The 10,253-nt window shown below is 38.0% G+C and overlaps 1 pseudogene; it reads right to left on the bottom strand.

Annotated features, from left to right (window-relative positions):
• LOC102468052 (tRNA methyltransferase 10 homolog B-like) overlaps positions 1-7,249 on the bottom strand; it is an 18,708-nt pseudogene extending 11,459 nt beyond the window's left edge.
• Between the last annotated feature and the right edge of the window lie 3,004 nt (positions 7,250-10,253).

Below are 10,253 nucleotides of genomic sequence, written 5' to 3'. Positions count from 1 at the left end.
CCAGAGGGGATGGTCACGCCGCAATCCCTTCTCCTCCATTCTCCTCTCGGGATCTTGGGCACGCACGCACACGCGCTGGGCATGAGTTTTAAGCCACCGGGTCTGAGACACAAATCGCGGTCGACTACGTGGGAGTCCAGCGACATAGCCATTACGCTAACTGCTGGTTCCCTCATTGTGGTTTTAATCTGCATCTCCCTTACGATGAGGGATGCTGAACATTTCCTCATATGCTTTTTGGCTGTTCTTGTGTCTTCCTTAGAGAGATTTTTGTTCAGCTTATTTTTCCATCTTTTAATTAGGTTAATCACTTTTTATTCAAGTAAGCAGCTTAAGTTCCCTGTGTATTCTTGTTATCAGTCCCTTGTCTGAGGCATATTTTACAGAAATATTCTCCCATTCTGAGGGTTGTTGATTCACACTTTTTACTGTGTCCTTTGTTGTGTAGAAACGTCTTAGTCTGATATAGTCTCACTTGTCTATTTTAGGGATTATTGCCTGTGCTTTGGGAGTCTTATTTAAGAAGTCTTTGCCTACCCCAATGTCTCTCAGAGGTTCCCCAGCATTTTCCACCAGTAGTTTTATAGTTTGAAGTCTTAGGTTCAGATCTTTGATCCATTTTGAGTTAATATTTTTAATGGTGAAAGATGGGGGTTCAGTTTTATCTTTCTGCAAGTGGATACCCAGTTTTTTCAGCATGATTTGCCAAAGAGGCTTTCCTTTTCCCAAGGGACTGACTTGTATCCTTTGTCAAAAATTAATTGGTTGTAAGCTTTGGAGTTTACTTCTGGGATTTCTATTCTATTCCATGGGTCCACCCATCTGTTTTTCTGCCAATACCATGCTGTTTTGATGATCACAGCTTTATAGTATATCTTGGGGTCAGGGAGTAATATGCCTCCCACTCCACTCTCCTTGTGCAGGATTGTTTCAGCAATACAAGGCCTTTTATGATTCCAGACAAATTCTATGATTATCTTTTCTAGATCAGTGAAGAATATGTCTGGTGTTTTGATTGGAATTGTGTTAAATATGTAGATTAATTTGGGTAGAATTGCCACTTTGATCATGTTAATTCTTCCAATCCAGGAACATGGGATGTCCTTCCACTTTTTTATGTCCTTTTCAATATCTTTTTTAAGATTTTCATAGGTTTTTTTTTTTTGTAAAGGTCTTTAATTTCCTTAGTTAGGTGTTTCCCTAGGTATCTTACACATTTTGTGGCTGTGGTGAAAAGGATTTCTTTTTTCTGCTCTACTTTGTTCAACTTGTTATTCATATATAGAAATGCTATAGGTTTTTGGATGTTGATTTTGTATCCTGCCATCTTACTATATTCACTTGTTCATTTATTACTTCAAGAAGTTTTCCCATGGATACCTTTGAGCCTCCTATGTATATCATCATGTCATCTGCAAATAGAGATATATTCAGTTTTCTCCCTATTTAGGACTTCCAGTACTATATTGAAAAGGAATAGAGAAAGTGGGCAGCTTTGTCTTGTTCCAGTTTTTAGTGGAAAAGATTTAAGTTTGTCCCCATTCAGTTTGATGTTAGCTATGGGTTTGTCATATATGACTTGCATTGTGTTGAGAAATGACCCTTCTATGCCAATTTTGCCTAGAGTCTTAATCATGAAGGGATGTTGTATTTTGTCAATGCTTTTTCTGCATCAATTGAAATGATCATATATTTTTAAAAATAATTATCTTTATATAACTTTATTATTATTTTATTTTCCAGTGTAATGAGAGAGAGAGAGAGAGAGAGAGAGAGAGAGAGAGAAAGCAAGCCACTGGGTTCAAGATTTAAACCACAGTTGACCATGTGGGAGTCCAGCGCCTTTAACCATCATGTCACCTGCCAGCCCCGATCGTCTGGTTATTATCTTTCTTTCTGTTAATATGATGTATTACATTTATGGTTTTGCATATATTGAACTACCTTTACATCTCTGCATAAAGCCTACTGGTTGTGATACTCTTTTTAAATGTCCTTGGATATGATTTGCTAGTATCCTGTTGAGAATTTTTGCATCCACATGCATCAGAGATACTGGTCTGTAGTTTCCTTTTTCATTGTATCTTTATCTGTTTTGAAAATGAGGGTGATGGAGGATTCCTAAAATGAATTTGGGAGTATTCCTTCCTTTTGCATCTTTACAAATAAATTGGGTAGAATAGGGGTTAACTCTTCTTTAAAAGCTTTGTAGAATTCAGAGGTGAAGCCATCAGGACCAGGGCTTTTCTTTATTGGGAGGTTATTTACTATTGATTCAATCTCATTGCTTATTATGACCATATTCAATCTTTCTATGTCCTCCTCACTCAATCTTGGTAAATATATAATCTACACATATAGTGTGCAGAAATTTGTCCATCTCATCCAGGTTTTCTTATTTGTTGGCATATAGTCATTCATAGTATCCTCTAATGATGTTTTGTATTTCTATTTATCTGTTGTTACATTGCCTTCTTCATTGCAAATTTGATTGATCTGATTCCTTTCTTTCTTCTTCTTAATTAGTCTAGCTAATGATGTGTCAATTTTGTTTATCTTTTCAAAGAACCAGCTTTTACTTTCGTTTACTTTCTGTATAGTTCATTTATTTTCTATTTCATTTATTTTTGCTCGCATTTTTATTATTTCTTTCTTCCTGGCATATTTTGAATTTTTTCGTTGTTGTTTTTCCAATTCCCTGAGGCATAATGTTAGGTTGCCCACTTGCCACCTTTCCATCTTTTTCTTATGCGTACCAATTGCTATGAATTTCCCTTTTATGACTGCTTTTGTGATGTCCCATAGGTTATGGAAACTCATATACTCATTATCATTTCTTTCTATAAATATTTTTATCTCAGTCTCAATTTCTTCAGTGGTTGTGAAGTCATTCAGGAGTAGATTGTTTAGTTTCCATGTGTTTGTGCATTTTCAAGGATTTTTCCTGAAGTTAATATCAAGTTTAATTCCATCATGGTCAGAGAAGATGCTGGGTACAGTTTCTATGTCTTTGAATCTGTAAAGGCTTCATTTGTGCTCTATCATGTGGTCAATCTTTAAAAAGGTTCCATTGCAGGGGTGAGAAAAATGTATAGTTTGTAATTTGGGGATGGAAAGTTCTATAGATGTCTGTCAAGTCCATTTGATTTATGGTATTATTTAGGTCCTGTATCTCTTTTTTTTTTTCTGTCTAGATGATCTGTCTAAAGGAAATAATGGGGTGTCGAGATCCCCAACAATTTGTGTGTTACAGCCAATCTCTCCTTTTGTATTTTTTATGTATTTTACTAAAATATTAGTGTTATTTAATTTAGTTATTAACTCCCTTAATTTTGCTAGAGTGCAGCTTCTACAATGAAATGAAGTCAGCATTAAATGATTATTTTCTCACTATAACAGTAAAAGATGTTCACCAAAGAGAATGTAGAATACATAAAAAAAATAAAAATAAAAATAAAAAGCATAAACAAGCAAAGAAAAGCCACCCATAACTGCATTAGTGAGTGAATATGTAACCACTAACAATTATCCTATTTGCTATGTACGAAGTATTGTCCCATGTGTTTTGCATGTATTGACTCATTTATTTATTTTTATTTTTAAAAGAATTTTTTGCTATAGGGTGTATGCACTCACCTGCGAGACAGAGAGACAGAAAGCAAGAAATCACCCCCACCCCCAAAAGGGATGGCCACACCGCAATACCTTCCCCTCTATTATCCTCTTGGGATTTTGGGCATGCATGCACATTAACTCTGTGTGAGTTTTAAGTCACCAAGTCTAGGACTCGAACTGAAGTTGACTATGTGGGAGTCCAGCTATGTAAACATTATGCCATCTCCTGGTCTCCTCAATTATTCCTAATAACTGCAGAAGACATTAATTTATTTATTCCAAATAATTGCAGAAAACACTTACCCTCATAGTTGAGGAAACTGAGGCACAGAATTTAACCTTGTCTATATTCTCAATCACTATGTGTATATGGGGGGACTTCAAAAAGTCATGAACAAATGAAATTAAAGTAAATTTATTTTAGAACAAAAAATTTTGGAATCCACACTTTTTCTTATAATACTCATTACCCAAAAACTTTCTGAAGACCCCTCATGTATGTTTTTAAAACTGGAATTATAGGATATGTTTGTTATATAGTACTCTATAACATACTTTGTCCACTTCAAACAGCATATGATATAAAAATTCAATAGTTGTATAATATTTCATTTTCATGTTATAGGATATTTTTGGATATATTCAGTTTGTTGTTGTATAGCTAACACTATGACAAGGATTTCTGAATCCAAATCTGGACAAATCTAATTTTGCTAAATTTGTTTACTAGAAGCCAAACAAAAAACTACCTACACAGGTCTGATAAATATATTTGTGATAGAGTTAGCAAAAAAATTCTCCCAAGCTATTTGGTCTATTAAGCAAAACTTTCACAGATAAAAATTGAAACTGGCAGGCCAGCATGTAGTGTGGAGGTTAGAGTGCTGGATCTCACATGACCAGGTGCACAGCTTGAGTCCTGGACGAGGCGGTTCAGAAATATGCCCTCTAGCAAAATTTTTAAAATAGCACTAAGTAAATATTGGGTTTTGGAAAAATCATGATACATTCTTACATAGAAAAACAGAAAAAACGTCATGACTTTTCTGACAATACAATAATTATTAAAACAAAACAACAACAAAAAAACTGGCAGATGAGCCAGGTGAGTGATTCTGAAGTCATAGACATCTTTGAGAATATGAATGATACAAACTCCCTAAAATCTATCAATATAAAGTCTCTCTTGATGAAAGATTAGATTACAGAACTCATTCAATACGTTAATAAAGATCTAGTATTTTATGTTCCTTTTCTGAAAATTGACCTCTTTTTAAGTAGTAAAATAAAACCAATGGGATTTATCAAGTGATTATAGCTGCTGACAGAAGAAACTGTGGCAGGGTGGTAAAAGGAGAGAAATAACTCTTTTGGTTCTATATACAGAAAATTTTCTGTATTTGCTAGCAACTTAACCTGCTAACTTCAGTCAGAATATAACATTTTCTGGCAGTGTTAGGCTTTTTTTTTAGAGATATTTTTGCTCTCTGTAGGGTGTATATGCGCACCAGGAAGACCAAGAGAGATAGAAAGAAAGCAAGAAATCAACCCCCAAAGGGACAAGCCATACCACAGTCCCTTCTCCTCAATTCTCCTATCAGGATTTTGAACACACATGTGCATACACACAGCATGAGTTTAAGCCGCTAGGCTAGGAACTCGAACCAGGATCAACTATGGGAGTCCAGCAACATAATGATTATGCCATCTGCTGGTCCCCTGTTTTAGACTTTTTTAAATATTGCTATAGAGTGTGTGTGTTCACTGGAGAGTGACAGAGAGGAAAAGTGAGAAAACATTCTCCCGCGGGGGGCGGGGGGGGCACCATAATCCCTTCTCCATTCTTCTCTATGGATTTTGGGCATGCATGTACACAGGCCCAGCACATTTTTCAAGCCATGAGATCTGAGACTCAAACTGTACAGTAGGCCATGCAGGATCCAACCACCTTAACCTTCACATTCCCTTGGCTGGCCCCATGTTAGACTTTTATGAATACTGTTTTGTGCTGTACAATTTGATCTGCTAATCATAAATATATATGAAGAATTTAGTTTGCACAAGGCTCAGGACTCAGAAAGATACAAAGATATCCATGCAAATTGTCCTATTAGAATCCTACTATCTAGAACAACAGAAGGCTGCCATGCTTGTATGCAGAACAGAGAGATTAACAGGGTAAGGGCCAAAGAAGGAAACAAATGGCTGTGGGAACTCAAAATTAGGGATAAGTCAGGACAAGCACATCCTGCAGAACTTACAGATGGGATATCACTGATAGGAAAAAAAAAACCCACATGATCAGAGGAGGCCAGAGAAAGTCATAAAATTTTATTATGCCAGTTTAGTGAAAATGAAACTCTTAATATAATTATAACTACCTAACAATCTCTAAAAAGTAGATTTTTCACAAATAGAAATCAGACATATAAGAAATGAGTTAACATGTCCAAAGTCATGTAGTTTGGGGGCTAACTTCTTGCTACAAAATATTTCTTTTACTAAATATGTATCTGGGCACTTCTGTGATTCAGGCATTGTAATAGATACAAAAGAGCATAAAATGTGGTCCCTGTAATTACTAGCTTATGTAAAAATATCCAAGAAGACATCAAGTAAAGGCAAGTGTGTGCCACTGCCACCCTCTGCCCTGGGATTTCATTCAAGACATCTCTAGCACTTATGTTTGCAGCTGCAAACAGGCTGCTCTCATTCCAAAGAACACAACGTTTCCCCAAAGAAACTCCTCTCTTCAATGCTTCAGTCCAATTGTGAGTCTCAAAGTAAGTGAACAGGATACCAAACACTCAATTGATTGCCAATATCTTGGGATGATAGTTCTTCCATTCTGGTATCTGACCATGTATTCCTGTATTGGTAAGCAGGCTGTCTTGACAGAGTAATCCTGGGTCTTTTGAAAGGTCACTTTCTGAATGCTTTCATCCACTAGTCTACCAAGGATGTAAACTTTGTTAGGACCAACATCTTCAAAAGCGTGTTCTGAGTCAGAAGTCAGGTACACTAGGGTTTCCAGAGGAAAAAAATCAAAGCAGTCTTCTGTTATGTCTAGTAGGTAGGTAGAAAACCCATCATTCATCCTCATTCTTCATGCAGGGAACTGTCTGTTGTAAACCCAGTGAGGCAGATCCAAAATGGCCTGTCAACTTTTTTGTTAGAACCATACAACCTCCGGATCTGTCCAGCCAGTCTACTCAATTCCTTCTTTGATATATGGTGGGTCATATTCAAATCAATACCCAGCCTTGGTCCTGAGTGTTTGGCTTCCAAAAGTTTCTCTTTGGTTAAAGCCCTCAGAAAACATTTACTGTGTTGGGGGGCAGACGCCTGGTTTTTCTGCACGATTAGCTTTCCTTCTTTCCCTCTCTTGCTTTCCCTGTTCTTCTTTGGTGCAACTATCTTTTCCCAGTGTCTCTGTTTTCTTTGGAGATCTTTTGAGCACCATGTGACACTGTCTGTGGACAAGGTCTCTCTCATGGCACTCACCTTCCATATCAATCTGGAGAAGCCGAAACTTTCAAAGATTCCACCTCCACATGTCTCCTCTAGGATGCCTTCTTGTTCCTGCAGCACAGGTGACTGTTTTCTGAGCACTTTCTTCCAATATCCAGTCCATGTGGTTTGTCCTCTGTCCTATGTTTGACCATTCACTTAGTCAGTAAATAGTCACCAAGCTCCTGCTATATGTCAGGATCTGTTGCAGTACGGCTGGAAGGCAATGGATATAAAGGTCTCTTCGGAGGATGTGTGACTGAGAAGAGATCTCTGACAGGACTAGCTGATCCTGACAGTTCACGCATGGCAGCAGTGCACAACCAGTTTCGCCTCTGGCCTCCCTCTCTCTCCTTTTAGCTCTAGCTATCTTTCTTCCACGTATTTGGGTGCTCCTGAGTTGGGTGCATAGATATTTATAAGCATTATGTCTTCTTGCTGAATGAGCCCTTTTGCTACTTTGTCTCTTCTTATAGTTTTTGACTTAAAGCCTATTTTGTCTGAAAACAGTATCACAACCCTTGTCCTTTTTAGATTTCCATGTGCATGGAATACCTTTTTCCAGCCCTTCACTTTTAGTCTATGTATGTCATATCCAGCCAGGCTTTGTTTTTGTTTTATTAGAGAGAGATTTTTGCTATAAGGCACATGTGCTCACTGGAGACAGAGACAAAAAAACAGGAAATCACCGCCCAGAGAGAATGACCATACTGCAATCCCTTCTCCTCCATTCTCCTCTTGGAATTTTGGGCACACACGCACATGTGCCCAGCGCATTTTAAGCTGCCGGGTCTGGGACTCAAACCACAGTCGACTATGTGGGAGTCCAATGATGTAACTATTACATCATCTGCTGGTCTCATTATCTGTTTTTATATTAAGTTGAACTTTATAGTGCTGTCTCCAACTCTAATCCAATGCCACAAGGACCACTCTAGCCTCCTTCCCTTGTTTTTCTATTGCATTCCACCCCAGAAACCTGAGAAACCAGACTCCTGCCATCCACCAGCTACTTAATTAGGGTTCCATTCTAGTACATGTGAATAGCAAATTGCAATTTTTTAACCTATTCTTCAGAACTCCCATGAGAAGCCATTTTTATCATTTAGAGTACAGTGTTTCTATGCAGTTCCTTCACCCTTTAGTCTTATAGACCACTCATTTCTGTTACTTAGGCCTTAAATTTTTCCCCCATCTGCTTCACTTTTCAGACATGTGTAATACAGCTAGATTGGGTGTGTGTGTGACATTGAGCATTCTATCTTCAGATCCCCAACGTCTTTCATTTAAAAAATTTACATACATTAAGGTTCACTCTTTATGCTGCAAAATTCTGTGTTTTGACCAATACATCCTCTTTTAATCCATTCAGACTTCTATGACAAAAATACCATAGATTGAATGGCTTGTAAACAACAGAAATTTGTCTCATAGTTCTGGAGGCTTGGAAGTCCAATGTCGTGGTGCTGACAAATTCCACATCTGGTAGAGACCTGATTCCTGGTATACAGAAGGCTGTTTTTTGTTGTTGTTGTTGTTTGTTTGTTTGTTTTGTTTGTTTTCCCTCATATGGTGGAAAGGGTGAGGGATCTTTCTGGGGTTTCTTTTATAAATGCACTAATCTCATTCATGGAGACTAAGCCATCATGACCTAATTACTTCCCAAATGCCCCACCTCCTAACACCATCACCTTGGGGTTAGGAATTCTGTAGAGATACCAGTATACAGATCAAAGCAACTCTGTATCCACTATTACATATCATCTGCAATGGTGTCATTTTCCTGATAAGCCCCCTATGCTTGTCCTATAACTCCTTTGGCAACCCCTGATATGTTTTCCATCTGTACAATTCTGCCTTTCCCAGAATGTCATATAAATATACTACCTAGCCTTTCACACTGGTTTCTTTCACTTATCAATATGCATTTAAACCTCCTCCACGTCTTTGTGAGACTTGTAACTTACTCCCTCTTACGGATAAATAATATCTATTTTATGGTTGTGCCACAGTTTGTCTATTCATTCACTTAATGAAATATATTTTAATAACTTCTCTTTTTTAATGGTTATAAAATAAGCTGATGTATACAGTCACATGCAGATGGTGTGAATAAACCTAAGTTTTTAACCCAGTCAAGAAAATAACTAGGAATATGATTGTAGGATCTTATGGTTAAGAAAATGTTCAGTATTTAAGAAAAAGACAAACTATCTTACAAAATGGTTGTACCATTTTGCATTTCCACCAGCAATGAATGATAGTTTCTTTTGCTCCATATCTTCACTAGCAATTGGTCTTGTAAGTGGTTTTGCATTCTACTATGCAATTCTTTAATGACAGAGGATGTTCAGCATTTTCATATCCTTATTTTCCTTTGTCTATCTCTTTACTGACATGTTTGTTCCAATCCTTTGCCTGTGATTTTGTTATTTTCTAAGACCTTATCCATAAGGGATTCTGTTACAGGACTTTACTGTAGACATGCCGTGAGAGGACAACTGTAGTGGCACAATGGTAATACAACGTTCCATGATAAAGAGCCACACGGACGGTCCCAGATTCACATCCTTAGTTCTCTGAGTGTATGTGTCAGGTATTCATACATGCTGCATCCTAACTGGCTAAGACTGGATAGAATTGGGAAGTGACTTGTGATATGGGAGTGCCTACTTCTTTTTCCCCTCTTTTAGTGAATAAACTTTTTAAAAATTCTGCATGTGAGGAACCAGCAGTTAGCGTAATGGCTATGTCGCTGGACTCCCACATAGTCGACCACGGTTCGCATCCCGGACCCGGTGGCTTAAAACACGCCGGGCACGTGTGCGTGCGTGCCCAAGATCCCAAGAGGAGAATGGAGGAGAAGGGATTGCGGCGTGGCCATCTCCCCGGGGGGTGATTTCTCGCTTTCTGTCTCGATGTCTCTCTCTGTCTGGCGAGCGCATGCGCCCTATAGTGAAAATCTCCCCCCCAAAAAAAAAATTCTGCATGTGTTTCCACCCTTGTGGCTTGCCCTATGGATTTCAGGTGTGCCAGACCCTGTGATCACCTGAACTGAGTCCTTAAATCTCTTCTCTCTCTCTTCTCTCTCTCTCTCTCTCTCTCTCTCTCTCCCTCTCTCCCTCTCT

This window comes from Tupaia chinensis, unplaced genomic scaffold (assembly GCF_000334495.1).
Source record: "Tupaia chinensis unplaced genomic scaffold, TupChi_1.0 Scaffold145456_1, whole genome shotgun sequence".
In the NCBI taxonomy this organism is placed as follows: Eukaryota; Metazoa; Chordata; class Mammalia; order Scandentia; family Tupaiidae; genus Tupaia; species Tupaia belangeri.
The sequence above is the reverse complement of the archived record's forward strand: the minus strand, read 5'-3'. Positions and strand labels throughout refer to the sequence as shown.